This window comes from Rana temporaria, chromosome 1, assembly GCF_905171775.1.
Source record: "Rana temporaria chromosome 1, aRanTem1.1, whole genome shotgun sequence".
Lineage (NCBI taxonomy): Eukaryota > Metazoa > Chordata > Amphibia > Anura > Ranidae > Rana > Rana temporaria.
The window spans coordinates 543,942,183-543,958,426 of NC_053489.1; the positions used below are offsets into that span (position 1 = coordinate 543,942,183).

The 16,244-nt window shown below is 46.8% G+C and overlaps 1 protein-coding gene across 2 annotated transcripts in view; it reads right to left on the reverse strand.

The window, feature by feature from the left end:
- Positions 1 to 14,223, reverse strand: part of SH3RF1 (SH3 domain containing ring finger 1) — a 245,177-nt gene extending 230,954 nt beyond the window's left edge. For both annotated transcript variants that reach the window (XM_040333076.1, XM_040333067.1), the window contains exon 1: positions 14,020 to 14,223. The gene's annotated coding sequence lies outside the window, so the exon portion shown is untranslated. The remainder of the gene's footprint in view (positions 1 to 14,019) is intronic.
- Between the last annotated feature and the right edge of the window lie 2,021 nt (positions 14,224 to 16,244).

The window sequence follows — 16,244 nt, forward strand, 5'->3', positions numbered from 1 at the left end:
AGGTTTTTACAGGTCTCCGTCTACTCAAAGCCTTAAAAAATCTAGAGACCCAAGGGTCAAATGCTAGTTGTTTTTCAAGAAATACACTTAGCGCTGACACCTGACCCTTCAGCGTGCTAGTTGCCAATCCTTTATCAGCTCCAGCTTGAAGAAATTCTAAAACAGCCACAGAGCTGTTGACACTGAATGAGCTTTCTGCACACCAGATGTTAAACCGTTTCCACACTTTTTGGTAAATGGCTTGCGTCTCCTTCTTTCTACAGCTTAGGAGTGTTTCAACCAAGCGTTCTGAAAACCCTTTGCCCCTCAGCAGCTCTTCCTCAGAAGCCAGGCTGCCAGGTTCCATCTCTCTACCTGCGGGCAGCAGATTGGACCCTGCAAAAGGAGATCCTCCCGAATTGGTAGAATCCAAGGAGATTCTATCGATAGATTTTTTAGGATAGAGAACCATGGTCTCCTGGGCCAATGAGGTGCGATGAGAATGAGTGTTGTGTTCTCCCCCTGCAGTTTCCTCAGGACTGCTGGTATTAGAACCGGAGGGGGGAAAGCATAACACCTGGAGAACTTCCAGGTTTGGGCCAGAGCGTCCACCGCCAGAGCTCCATCCCATCTGTTTAGGGAAAAAAAGAGCCGAGTTTTGGCATTTTCTCTTGAGGCGAATAAATCCACCTCCGGAAGACCCCATCTTTGAGTGATCGCTCTGAAAACTTCTTGATTCAGAACCCAATCGCCCTCCCTCAGTTTCTTCCTGCTGAGGAAGTCTGCGACCTGATTTAATTCTCCCTTCAGATGTATGGCTGAGAGGGACAAGACATTGGCCTCCGCCCATATGAGAATAGATTTTGTCAGATCCCATAAGGACTTGCTCCTGGTGCCCCCCTGCTTGTTGACATAAGCTACTGCCGAGGAGTTGTCTGTCCAGATTCGAACATGCTGTCCCTGCAGCTCCTTCTGAAAGGCTTTGAGGGCTAACTCTATCGCTTTTAGTTCTCTCCAATTCGAAGATTTTTGCGAGTCCTCTTTTGCCCAGCGACCCTGTGTCAGAAGGGAGTCCAGGTGTGCTCCCCAACCGGAGCCACTGGCATCTGTTGTCACTGTTCTGGAGATCGGGGAGATCCAATCCAGGCCCTGTAAAAGGTTCGCCCCCTTCCTCCACCACCAAAGGGACCTCTTGATGTGAACCGGTATGGATATCAGGGAATCCAAGGATTCCGGTTTGTGGTCCCAAATGTTCAGTATGAACAGTTGTAGAGGTCGGAAATGCAGACCCGCCCACTGCACTGCAGGAAGACAAGATGTGAATAACCCCAGAGCTGACATGACTTTCCTTATCGGAAGCTGGCCACTGCTCTGAAGAAGTGATATTACGTTGTCCACCTTCTGAACTTTTTCTATTGGGAGAAAAGTCATCTGTCTGGTTGAGTCCAGTACATATCCCAGAAAAGTGACTCTTTGGGAGGGTGTCAGGCTGGATTTTTCCAGATTGAGTAACCAACCTAGGTTTTCCAGAATCCCCTTTGCAACCTGGAGGTCCTGGGACAACCGTGTCGGGGAGTCTGCAAAAAATAGCAGATCGTCCAGATAAGCTACCACCAGGATGCCCTTGAGACGTAGAAAGGCTAGTACCTCCACCATCACTTTGGTGAATATGCGGGGGGAAGAGGAGAGCCCGAAGGGGAGTGCTTTGAATTGCAGGTGAAACATCCCCTCTCTGGACCTCACGGCCAGTCTGAGAAATCTCTGATGGCATTCCGCTATTGGGATGTGTAGGTAGGCATCCTTTAAATCTATGGATGCCATGAAGCAGTTCGGAAGGAGGAGTGTCCTCACGGAATAGATGGAATCCATCCGAAACCGTTTGTACGTGACCGAGGTGTTTAGAGGTTTTAAATTCAGTATAAGCCTGAATTTCCCTGAAGGCTTGCGGACCACAAATATGTGGGAGTAGAAGCCCTTTCCTATCTCCTCCGATGGAACCCGAACTACCACCTCCTGATCCTCCAACTCCTGAAGAGAGGAGATCAGAGCCACAGATTTCTCTTTGCACTGGGGCAAATTGGTGACTAAGAGTCTGGATGGGGGGGGACTTGAGAACTCTAGTCTGTACCCTCTCCTTATGATCCCCAGCACAAATTGGTTGCTGGTGATCGTCTCCCATTGTGGGAGAAAGGCCCCCAACCTTCCTCCCACCTTGACTCCGTCATTGAGGTTTTTGGGGCTGTTCAGGAGCACGAAAAAGTGCCCCGGCACGGCCTTTCCCTTTTGGTCCCCAAAACTTTTTCTTTCCCTCAGGTTTGGGGACTTCCACCTTCTTTTGGGTCCAGAATTTTTTCTTTGTCTGTCCCCCAAATTTTTTCTTTAAGGGGAAAGCCTTCTTCTTGTCGGCTGTACGATCTAAGACAGCCTCCAAGCCTGGCCCAAATAATAAGTCTCCTGTAAGGGGGATCCCGCACAATTTAACCTTTGAGGCGCTATCCCCCTGCCATGTCTTGAGCCAGAGAGCTCTTCTTGCAGAATTAGATAGAGCTGCAGATCTGGCAGACATGCGGATTGACTCTGCTGAGGCGTCCGCTACATACCGTACGCCACTCAGTAAAGTTGGAAAAGAGGAAAGTATAGTCTCTTTTGGCGTTCCGGCCTCAATATGTGCCTTAATTTGTAAGAGCCAATGCTCTAAATTACGGGCCACCACTGTTGCTGCCATAGCTGGCTTAAGGTTCCCCTGGGAAGCATCCCAGGACTTTTTTAATAGCGAATCCATCCGCCTGTCCATGGGGTCTGAAAGGACCCCCATGTCCTCAAACGCCAAGTCCGTATGTCGGGATACCTGCGAAAAGGCGGCATCTAGTTTGGGGGATTTGTTCCACACTGAAGCCTCCTCTTCAGAAAAAGGAAACCTCCTCTTCAAAGAGTTTGAGAAGAAAGGTTTCCTCTCTGGGTCCTGCCATTCTTTTTTGATGGCATTGACCAGTACTTCATGGACTGGAAAAACCCTTTTCTTTTGTTCTCCCAAACCACTGTACATCTGGTCATGGAGTGACAGTGTCTTTCTCTCCTCAACTATCCCTAAAGTAGCGTGGATAGTTTCCAATAACTCTTCCACCTCTTCAAGGGAAAGCTTGTAGCGAGAGACCTTTGAGGACCCTGCCTCTGTCTTCTCACTATCTGACTCCTCTTGGGAGCTAGAAGCGGCACTGTCTTGCTCCTCCTCAGCATCCTCTCTGATATCCGCAGGTTTCTCTCTACTCCCAGAGGGAAGAACCTCAGGATTCGGTGGAATTACCTGTTGCGCTACAGAAGGGCTGCTTTGGGGCAATTGAAAATTAGCAAAAATATCTTTAAACGATTGAAAGGTGCCAGAAAGCTCTTTCATAGAAGCTGCTAATTCAGATGCCTGCTCTGCCTCCCTTTCTTTAACCAGCCCCTCAATACATCTCCTGCAAAGTGCTTTGTTCCAACTCTCACTAAGTGAAGATCTGCAGGAAGGGCATTTCTTCCTGCTGTGGGCTGATTTTTCTGTGGATTTCTGAAAAACACAGAAGAAAGTGGAGGCTAGATTAAAAGAGAGACCAGCGCATAACACAGGTAACCACCAGGAGTGTTCTAGGACCAACCACCACCAGGGTTCCAGACACACTACACTAACAAACTCCCCGACCACCAGGAGAAGAAAACAAAAAAAATCACCAGTGAAGCTGTACAACATGATAAGGGAACACCACCCCAGGGTTCTCCTTACCTTAGAGTGGCTGGTGCTGTCGTCATCCGGAGGTGCACGGGAAGCCTCTGCTTCCGACATCTCGCTGAGGAATGTGGTCGCGACTGCCTGCCAAAACGCCGACCCTACGGCTGAGAAGAGAGAGGCCGCACCAGCCCAGCGTCAGGCCTTTTCACACTGCAGCGTCCGGGACCAGTGACGCGTATCCGGCGGAAGTGCCCGCCCCCCCCCGGAACTGACGTCACTCGTCATCCGGTCCGGCCCAGCTCCTGGCCGACTGTGAATTCTCACAGGGAGCGTGCACCCCGCCTGCAGCGCCACCCCTGTGCGTTTAGTAAATAGGCCTCCGCGGCTGAATCCACCCCAGGAATGTCCGCGGGACGCTACACGGCGATGTCCTGGGTAAGTGACTTCCCCAGTCAACCAGGACGCCATGCATTTAAAAAATAGCCCTGAGCCCAGGGAGAACAGGTCCCCCCTCTCAGGAAAACTGGCCTCAGCTTCCCCAGCTGTCTGGCCCTTGGCCCCCAGCGGTGTCTCCCCTCCGGAGGAAACACCATAAACTGAGGAGCTGAAGGAGGATGAGGCTTAAATTCTTAATTGGAAGGCGGTGTTTCCTGTGAGGGGAGGAGCCTGTGTCTCTCTACAGTACCTGTCCTGAAAGACGAACAGGGAAAAATACCTTTTTTATATCTATACAAAAATGTTTTCCCTTTCATTGATATTTTAAACTGAATGGGTTGTTTTACAAGATGATTATTTACAATCACTTTAAGCAAACTTTGCTCTAGAGTCCAGCATCAGTTCACTCTGAATGATGCCCAGCGTCACCCCAGCCACATACTGTGAGCCCAGATCATCATGGACACCTGCATAGATTCACGTGCAGGAGTATGGAGGACCACCCATTGCTGAATAAGCATAGGAAGTGCCAATGCATAACATGACTGTCTAGAAAACACCTGAATATAAGTGAGGCTGGGTTCACACTATTGCAAATTGAATGCAGCATCCAATTCGCATGCCAGGAGATGTTGGCTGGCTCTCAATGGTTCACACATCTCCGGAGCAAATTGCACAGGAGTCCTGGGCATCTTCTGATCCGTTTCAGGTCCAAATTCAACCAAAAATTCGGACCAAAATCAGACCTGAGAAACGGTGAACAGGGACGCACCCGACCCCTGCTGTGAGCCGCCCCATACCGCAGTGTGAACCCAGCCTAAGGCCCCTTTCACACTGAGGAGTTTTTCAGGCGGTTTAGCACTAAAAATAGCGCCTAAATACCGCCTGAAAAACTCCTGCCCTGTAGTCTCAGTGTGAAAGCCCGAGTGCTTTCACAGTGAGGCGATGCGCTAGCAGGAACGATCCAAATGTCCTGCCAGCAGCATCTTTGGAGTGGTGCGTTTACCGTTCCTTCCCATTGAAAACAATGGAACACCGCAGCTATACCGCCGGCAATGCGCCTCTGCGGGCGGCATTAACCCTTTTTCGGCCGCTAGCGGGGGTTAAAACCGCACAGCTAGCGGCCGAATACCGCGGCAATTCCGACGGTTTAGTGCCGCTGAAAATAACGGCGCTATACCCAGGGCTGTGGAGTCGGTAGATAAATGTTCCGACTCCTCAGTTTTATGTACTTCCGACTCCCGACTCCTCTGTATTAATATGCAAATGTATTTTATACATTCCTTGAGGGAAAGAAACGCAACCTACCACAGGACTACTGGCTGGGAAGCCAACAGTCTACTGTATTGCACAGTTTAAGCAAAAGACAAAACACAATGAAAACAACGTTTTATAAAAAAAAAAATATCAATCAATCAAGTGGCTGGATAGTAGCAGCAGGCATAAACATCAGGAACAGGATCTTTACCAGTTCAAAAATACAAACCACATTATTTGGTTGTTTTAGAACAAAAACAAAGCTTATCTATAATGAACCAAAAACAAAATCTGTAAAACCTAGAAATGGTTTATATTAATCTTGAAATGTAGTTCTAGGCTTAGCAAATGCAAATCAATTCAATGTAGAGTTCTAAGGAAGAGAATTGCCTCTGCCAGATCCTCTTTCATAGAGGCTCTTAAGTCAGACTTTATTATTTTTAGGGCTGAAAATAATCTTTCGACACTGACTTGGGTGGGTGGCATTGCAGTAACTATTCTGGCCACATCACTAACGATCTCTGGATAAACAAGGATGGCTTCTTCAACAGTAAGTTTTGATGAGCGATCATACTTTTCAACTTCTTTTAGTGCTTTATAAAACTCCTGTTGGAATTTTTTTATTTGGACACTTACTGGTTCTCTAACATGCGTTCCCTGTAAAAGCAGAACACAACACTATGGAAAGTATAAGTATTGCAGCTCCTAATTGTGCGTTGCGTGCCATATAGTGAAGCACATGAAAAGCATGCTTCTTCACGGTCACTTAACGTGTTCGTTTTGCGGTTACGTGAGGCACTGCATGCATTGGTCTTTATTCTTACAGTAGAGAAGTCATTAATTATAACATTTTGTGAATTGGGACATTTAAACTTGCTTTTTTTTTTTTTATTCCAATCTAAATTTAGTAGGAGTCGGAGTTGGTGCATTGTTTGCCGACTCCAGGTACCCAAAATTTCCCCCGACTCCGACTCCTCGACTCCGACTCCACAGCCCTGGCTATACCGCCACCGCACCTCCTGCCCCAGTGTAAAAGGGGCCTAAGGCTGCATTCACACCTGAGCGTTTTGTAGCCTGAAGCTATAAAACGCTAGAGGGGGAAAAAAATAAATTTTTCTCAATGGAGATGGTTCACATCTCCACTCCAAAACGCCTGAAGCTCAAACAAGTTCGGGACCCTTTTTTGTTGTGCGACAAAACGCCGGAAAAACGACCGAAAACGCTACGCTCAGGTGTGAATGTGGCCTAACTGAATTATTTTGTGCAGAAGGGTCTAAAAAGCAGAAGCAGGGAACTACGTTTTTGGATTTTGAGAAAATTTGCATTACACAGGTCCTAAAAAAAATAAAATAATCTAAGCTCCTCCTCCAACAAAAGTATAAAAATTCTCCATCAGAAAATGTTCAGGGATCATTTATGTAGACATTTTGGATACAGTTAAGTGCTCAGAAGACTTCCTCCATGTAAGAGCCCTATTTAAAATACTATTAGCTATAACTGCAATCCAATTTTGCTGCTTTCCTATCCATTCGTTTCAAACAGATGCTTTAATATACATTGATCACTATGTAATCCAGATAATTAACTCATTAAACAATCACAGGTTTTTAAATAAAAATCAATAAGTATTGATAAGCGTGAACAAGTGTTTTTTAAAGCGCACAATAAGAATGCCTCTGGGTTGGAGCATGGATTGTTTTAGTTGTGCGGTGCCCTGCCAGGCACGGAATGGATAAACCACGCAGAAGAATGCCTACAACTAACACAAAAGCAGAAACGGAGTCCTTGGAAGAGCAGCACAGACACATCATTCAGTGCTGGGAAAACTACACTGAGGCCCCGTACACACGATAGAATCTATCCGCAGATAAATCCCAGCAAATGGGTTTCTGCGGATAGATCCTATGGTGTGTACACGCCAGCGGATCTGTTTCCGCGGAGAAATCTCCTCTGGGATGGATTCCAGCAGATCGAATATTTGTTGTGCTGCACAACATATCCATCTGCTGGAATCCATTCCAACGGATGGATCCGCTCGTCTGTACAGACTTACCGGATCCATTCGTCCAAAGGGATTCCCCGCACGCGTCGTAATGATTTGACGCATGCGTGGAATTCCTTATATGACAGCGTCGCGCCCGTCGCCGCGTCATAATCGCGGCGACGGCGCGACACGTCATCGGCAGAGGATTTCCGCGCGGATTTCAATGGGATGGTGTGTACACTCCATCCCATCGAAATCAGCGGATTTCTTTGAGAGGATTTATCCGTGGAAACGGTCCGCTGGACCGTATCTGCGGATAAATCCTCTCGTGTGTATGGGGCCTAAGTCTTTGAGGCAATTTGCTTCATCAGAACAATTCTATCCTCAGACGAGCCGAAGGATACCAATATATTACCCAGAACAAGCATTTAGTGCCAAAGAGGGTGCCGAGTCTCATACATCACTCAATGGAATAATGACACAGTGTGAAGCTGAGCTGATGCTATGGTGCAGCAAACACACTCAAATCAAACAAAAACCCATTAAACATCCACGATGATAAATAGAACGCTTGGATCAAACAGTATCAGAATGCAAAGTATATATTTATTTCTAAACAAAAAAGGCACCCGGCACAGACGTCCACTTCCAGATAAAAGAGAAATATCAATCTAGACAGTGAAGCTGATGCTGCCCCAGGTCTAGTTTGCAGCCCAGCGGTCAGCGGATTACATCTTCTGTCTGATGCTCCTCACAATGATATTGTAGGAAGTGACAGATTTCCTAGAATGCAAAGATGAAAAAAAGAAATAAAAAAACTCTGCTTCGGTTTTAGCTGTTGGTCAGCGTGATGTGAATGCCAAATAACCTTTTTACATTTACAGCATGAATCTGGATGGTGTCATTACACTGATGTGCCTCCAGTGCTCTGAGCAGCCATCACCAGAACTTGCGTTATGTTGTGTTGAAACTAGTGATCAGATAGGAAGAAATTAAAGTAGTTGTAAACCCAGATAAAAAAAATAAAAAAAACACAGACAAAAGGCAGTCGCATCGCATACTAGCTCATTATGAAATACTTACCTTAGATCGATGCTGTTGCAGCGGTTCCCCGGCGCTGCGACTGGCCAGAGCCACGATGATGTCACTCTCGCGCATGCACGTGGGAGCCGTCGGTAACGGCACAGCAGCTGAAGAAACGGCACGAGCGAGCCGTCGGCACATGCAGATACATTGAATATCTCCTCAACTGTGCGAGTTTAGGAGAAATTCACAGTACCTACAGGCAAGCCTTATTACAGGCTTACCTGTAGGCAAACGTGGTCATACAGGGATTACAACCACTTTAAATGTGGCCACGGGCAAAAAAAAAACTAATTCCTCCAGCTTGACTCCAGCCAATGGCTGCGCGGCTATCAAACCATCCACTCTAGCCAATCAACGGCAAGACTGAGCGGAGAAGAGGATGTCGGAGGTGAGCGCAGCAGTTGAACGGACTCAGGAAAGTAACAGGCCGTAACTGTCAGATGTTTTTCACCTTAATGCATTGGAGTGCCCCCACAGGAAACAGCTTGCTATGGGGGCACCCGAGCCGAGTCACAGCTCCCTGTGTGCATTCAGACAAAGAGCCCCGATCCGGCTCCACCCCCTCTCCCCTGATTGGCTAACTGACTTTGACAGCCTTTAGAGACCATGGCTGTGTCTCAGCCAATCAGGAGGAGAGTCCCGGAAGGCCAAGACACTCATGGACATTGCTGAAAAGAGAGCTGGGCTCAGGTTAGTAATTAGGGGGTGCTGGGGAGGCTGCTGCACACGGAAGTTTTTTTTTTTTTTAATCTAAATGCATTAAGAAGGGGAGGAAAAGAAAAAAAAATCTGCCTTTACAACTCCTTCAAGTCTCACACATTTTTATGTTTTTATAGTCCAGTACATTGCATGTTATTTGTAAATGATTTGCTGGCATAGCTCCACACCAACCAACCCCTCAGCCAAGTTACCTCACACTGAATTTGTATTCCAGGAGGAAGAGAGAGGACATGTCAGACCTGTTTTCTTACCGAGAGCGGAGTACAGAGAAAAGTAGGCCTAAAGCTCGCCATATACACATTTCTCTGCCGAACATGTGAAAAAAAAAAATCACCCAATTGGCTCATCCACACGTGTCTGACAGAATAAAACTACTTTTGGCCTACAATTTTCCACCCAGCTCCTTTGACTTTCCAATCAAAGTTTGTTGAGCCAGGTAGTGCCAACAGGACCACCAACAGCTAAAATATCAACCACTTCATCAGGAGTCATGCAAAATCTGACTAGTGTAAGAGGGGGGTGGGCACTACACCGGCCACCAGTGTAAGGGACAATGCTGTACCCAGGCCTAAGCCAACAAGGCCCAGGCCTAGGGCAGCACTTTACAGGGGGGCAGCAAGGAAAGAGTCCCTGCTGGCCTGTGCTACACTGTTGGTGCAAGCTGTTTCTAATTCTGACTGTCCCATCATCCTGGGCCACAAACCTTTCTCACTGCGCTATATGTTTTCTGCTGTACCATTGGCATGGTTATATCTTCTTAGTCCTCTCCATAAAATTATCAGAAATTTGTGTTTGAAGTAGAACTATAGGCAACACTTTTTTTCATTTTGGATAGAGTAAGGGAGGGTTATAGGCCCTGTCAGTTAATTGTTTTACCATCCTTGTCCTATTGCAGAGATTTCCCTTCACTTTCTGCCCCATAGCTAAACAGGAAGTGATAGGAAATCTATGCAAATTAAATCCATTCCCCCCACCCAGGCATTGAGAACTAGTGGGTGGGAAAATTTCAGGGTGGGTCTTAAACAGAAAGGGGTGTGGCCTTGACAGGAAGGGGTGGGTCATATTTAAATTAGGGGGTACACGAGTTTAGTCAGGCCTAGTGCAGCACCAAACCTAAATACACCACTGGTAAGGGAGTGGCACTACACCCACCACCAGTCTAATGCCCCTTTCACATGGGCGGCGGTAAAGTGCCGCTATTGTTAGCGGTGCTTTACCGCCAATTTCGCTGCGCTATTTGGCCGCTAGCGGGGTGGTTTTACCCCCCCCCCCACTAGCAGCCGAGAAAGGGTTAAAAACCACTGCAGAGGCAGGCGCTTTGCCAGCGGGTCCCACTGATTTCAATGGGCAGGAGCGGTGGAGAAGCAGTATACACACCGCTCCTTCACCGCTCCAAAGATGCTGCAAGCAAAACTTTTTTTACCGTCCTGCTAGCGCACCACTCCAGTAGGCAGGCCTCCCCCAGAGGCAATCTGCCACCTTTCTCCATGCCCCGGGTGGCAATGGCGGGTGTGTGAGGGGGTACTCCAACACAGCCCGCCCTACCTGCTCCGCTTTGAAGCCCAACGGGGCAGAGGGACTGGTAAGGGAGTGAGAGGATTTGCCCGCTCAACCAGCCCCGTTAGTCCTTCGCCTCTCTTTTTTAGAGACCGCATGGTCAAAGTGTGTGCATGTTAACCCAATTTAGAGTGCGTGTAAGTGTGGTGGTTTTTGTGGGAGGGGGGTGGGCGTACTAAACGCAGGCTTACCTCGCATAGAACACCCAAACTCAATTCACATGTAGCCGAGACCGGGATCCGAACCCCTAGCTGCAGAGGTGAATAGCTTATCAGCGCAGTGCCAATCGCGTTGAGCCACCGCAGCTCCCACCACTCCAGTGTTAAAGCCCTCGGGGCTTTCACACTGGAGACACAGCAGTGGCTGTTTCAGGTAGGTTTGCAGGCATTATTTTTAGTGCAATAGTGCCTGCAAAATGACCCAGTGTGAAAAGGGGTCTAAAGAGGGGGCACTACACCCGCCACCAGTTTAAGAGGGCACTACATTTTTTATGTTTTGCATTTGTCTGGCCATTATTACTGTTATTTGTTTTAATACAATAGTATTACTGAAAATATTTTTGACAAAGTAGCTCTGGGCGTGAAATTTACCACTTACGTCACATTCCTTACTCTTATTTATTCCTATATCCGCAACCAATTGTTCAAACTAGTGTCCTAAAGGTTGTGGATAAAGTCCTGAAAGTCATTTTAAGAGTCCCTCTGTGTTGGAAAGGATGCCATAGAGCATAAACCACATGAAATTAAAGTTGCCATGCTTCTGTAGAGAGGCCTGAGAAGAACACAGCTCCCAGCTCTGACAGAGGTCCCGGCCCTGACAGAAGAGAGTTTGTGGTGAGGAAACAGACTGCGGCGGAGCAGAATATTGGGAACACTCGGTGGGACATTCACACATAAGTCCGGAATGACGACAATGGGGGCAGGGCACATGCAGGAGTTGCTTCCACTCAGTGACTAGATAAAATGCATTTCACTGTTTCTATGGAAACCAGTGGACGGAGGATTCTTATAGGCAGCCTTTCCTGTGTGGAAGAATAAAGGAGCGCTACAAAGTCTCTAAATAAAAATCTGAATGAGAGGGGAAGCTGTCAGCTGGATTCCCACATCGCCCTCGCTGACTGAAAGGAGGGGGGGAGAGACTCGTACAACTGTGAAAACTGCCGCTGCTTCAGGCCGGAGCCTGGGAACACGCTACAATACTGAACACCATGTCAGCTGAGGCGTCCATCTACAACTTTACCACACACGCTGGATAACCTTGTCCAAAGCAAGACGAGGCAATAAAAACCTGTCCCCATCAAGTCTGGTCACAGCACGTTGCTGCAGTGGCGTGCGCACAGCATGCAGTACTTTTATTTTTTCTGCACAGCGGGGTAAAACACACTGTGCTGTGGTAAATAGAACTTGATGTAATTTCAATAAAGTTCTAACAAAAAAATAGTAACAAATGCAATACTCCAAGATTGGCGCATAAGCTCCCTGGTGTGAATGAGCTGGTTATATTCGCACTGGTGTCCTGCGTCTGGTTTAAGAAATTGTATGGGAAGAATAAAACTTTATTCGCAATTACACGTTGTTTAGGCTTCATGCACGTGGGCACATTTGACCCATGTAGCACAAACATGCGGCATATGTTTGGTACACAGGGTGTCCTGGTTCTGCACAGCCGCCCATTGTCATGAACAGGGGAAGGCCACAAATTGTCACCTGACAAGTCGCGGCAAAATTGCACAAACAAAATTACGGGATGCCCGTCGCCCAAAAGAAACCTCTTTAAGATGGACAGGTATCTCTGATTTTTCTGTTGAGCGACAGTTCTGGCAAAATCGTGCCACGATTGGGGCGCCATTGAAAGTTGCAGTGATTCGGAAATTGTGGGCAGAACTGTGGCGATTCCACCCCGAGAACCAGAACGCCTAGGTGTGAACGGAGCCTATTGATTTACTGGTATGAGCGATTATGTGTGAACATCGGTGGCACTGGCCATTGATTTGTTGGTATGAGTGGGTATGTGTGGACAGTGGCGGTGGCCGTTGATATGAGAGGTTATGCGCGGACAGTGGCACTGGGCATTGATTTATTGGTATGAGCAGGTATGTGTGGACAGTGGCACTGGCCATTGATTTGTAGGAATGAGCGGTTATGCGTGGACGGTGGCACTGGGCATTGATTTGTAGGAATGAGCTGTTATGCGTGGACGGTGTCAATGGGCATTGATTTGTAGGAATGAGCAGTTATGCATGGACGGTGGCACTGGGCATTGATTTGTAGGAATGAGCCGTTATGCGTGGACGGTGGCACTGGGCATTGATTTGTAGGAATGAGCAGTTATGCGTGGACAGTGGCACTGGGCATTGATTTGTAGGAATGAGCAGTTATGCGTGGACGGTGGCACTGGGCATTGATTTGTAGGAATGAGCAGTTATGCGTGGACGGTGGCACTGGGCATTGATTTGTAGGAATGAGCGGTTATGCGTGGACGGTGGCACTGGGCATTGATTTGTAGGAATGAGCTGTTATGTGTGGATAGTGGCAGTGGCCATTGATTTGTTGGTATGAGTGGTTACGTGTGGACAGAGGCACTAGGCATTGGATTTGCTGGCATGAGCGGTTATGTGTGGATGGTGGCACTGGGCATTGATTTGCTTGTATGAGCGGTTATGTGTGGATGGTGGCACTGGGCATTGATTTGCTTGTATGAGCGGTTATGTGTGGATAGTGGCACTGGGCATCGATTTGACAGTATGAGCGGTTAAATGCCAACAGCAGCAGCCTTGGCATTACAGTGGACTGTAGAGGGTACAAATCTGGCTGTAGCTGGTCACACACACACACACACACACACACACACACACACTGGATGGGACAAGTTTATGTGCCAGAAACAATCACGACACCCATCTCAATAAGCCCCACACCTTTCACCCCTCTACACACAGCAAAAAAACTTTGGTCCCCCAAACAATTACAAGTGAACCTGTCATGTGAGACATATCAGAGCTTCCTGTGTAATGCTAGTTGCCTGACTCCAATACTGACCCCCTGACACCCAGACTGTCACCACCCTAGAAGAATAGCGATCAGTAAAGTCAGTACAATGCAGTATGAGGGACGTCTTAGGGCACACAGGACAGATGCAGTGACACCACCAGCAATGTGTGCAGTGTAGTCACCCCATGGAGGATCCCAGGACACAGAGCTCCTACTGGAGAAGGAATGTAGAAGGAAAGATCCCCCACATTGGTCACACAGGTGTCCGGACCATCCACACCTCCTCCCCCGATCTGTACACTGACCTGGACACGGACACACCCCAGCCTGCACACAGCAATCGCTATCCCCGGAGATCACAGCATGAGCACACCGTGCGATATCCTCCTCCACAAGAAGCCACGGCGGTCTCCGGAGTCTTTGTCCCCCCGGCACTGTCTGTGATCACGGCTCGTCTAATGTGGATGTGTCTCCTTCTCCCGGGGACTCTCCTCCCCCTCCCCCTCCTCCGACACCGGGACGTCACAGCCAGGAGGGGGCGGGGACACACGGGGGGGGGGGGGTGATGATTGGCAGGAGGGGACGGGACACACCGACTGAGACCCGGATGCTGGACTCACACTCACCCATAGAACTATCTCTAGATCATCATATATATTTTATATATATATATATATATATATATATATATATATATACACACACACACACACATCTCTCTCTGTCTCTCTCTCTATATATATATATAGTGCCTGGCCTTGCACTGTGCTGCGATCTATATAATATATATGATCAGGGCCGTCTTTACCGCAGGGCAAATAGGGCAGGTGCCCTGGGCCCTGTCACTGTTGGGGGCCCAAAGCAACCCCTTTTTAAAAAAAAAAAAAAAAAAAAAAAATTTTTTTTTTTTTTTTTTTTTTTTAGGGGTCCGGAGGCCCCCCGGGGCCCGGAGGCCCCCAGGGCCCCAGATGGCAACCCCCCAATTTTTTATTTATTTTTAAATAAAAAAAACATTTTTTTTAATATATTTTTATTTTATTTTTTATTAAAGGGCCATTTTTTTTTTTAGAGGTCTGGGGGTCCCCAGGGGCCCGTAGTTCCCCAGGGCCCCGGATGACAACCCCCCTTTTTTTTATAAAAAAATATTTTTTTTATATATTTCTTTTTTATATATATATATATATATATATATATATATATATATATATATATATATATATATATATATATATATATATATATATATATATATATATAAAATATTATATATAATATAAATGTTATTATTATTATTATTATTATTATTATTAAAGGACCCAGAGGTCCCCAGGGCCCCCGGATGGCAACCCCCCTTTTTTTTATAAAAAAACATTTTTTTTTAATTTTTCTTTCTTTTTTTTCTTTATATATATATATATATATATATATATATATATATATATATATATATATTTATTAAAGGGCTCAGATGTCCCCAGGGTCCCATGTGGCAAACACCCTTTATTTTTTTTATAAATGTTTATATATTTTTTTTTATTGAAGGGCCCAGAGGTCCCGAATGGCAACCCCCTTTTTTTTGTAATATATTTTTATTAAAAAACAATTATTAAAAGGCCCAGAGGTCCCCAGGGCCCCAGATTGCAACCCCCTTTTTAAAATATATTTTTTATATATATTTTTTATTTCTTTTTTTCTTTTTATTAAAGGGCCCAGAGGATGGCTACACCCCTTTTTTTATATATATTTTTGTTTATTTCTTTTTTCTTTTTTTGTAAAGGGCCCCCCCGCTTCTAAATTCGCGGCAGCCCCCCCCCCCTGCTTCTCAATTTCAGGCGGCAGCACCCCCCCCATCCCGGTTCTCTGCTCCAGGAGGCCCATGCCTGAAGCTGTGTAAGTGGCCCCATAATTCCTGATGGCGGCCCTGCCGCCCGTTAAGCCCCTGTGCTGCCCACAAATCAGCCTGAAAATCATCAGCAGCATGCAGCCAGTGACAGTACTGCTTACCTTCCCAGTGTTTTAAAATGTACAGCACCCCTGGCTTCCCTTTAGACGTGCACTTCTCCCTTCCAGCCACTGGGTGCTGCTTGTATATAAAAGTGAATTAGAATGTGATTTTATAACATCCCCAGTTTGCTCTTCCCGAGGCTGACTTCTTCATGTCCTGCTCCTCAAGGTATGTCACTGTTTGCTAATCTATATTGTAAATATAAGTTTTCTGTAGAGTGTGCCCAAAGTCTTTATAATATTTGATGATTCACTGCAGGTCTGGTCAGTGTTTTAAAAAGTTCCTCCATTTTACACATGGCATGGCATGGGGTCACAGCACCGTCTGTCCATTCTGCTTTAGCACCATGGGACCCCATGCCATGCCATGTGTAAAATAGAGGAACTCTTTAAATCACAGACCAGACCTGCAGTCCAGGCTGAGTAAGGCCTCAGAGCACATGGCATTACTGTCTGTATTTAACTGCTTGATGGGCTTATTTTGGGCCTGGCTGGTTCACATGTATGTGTTTTGGCGGCCCACATT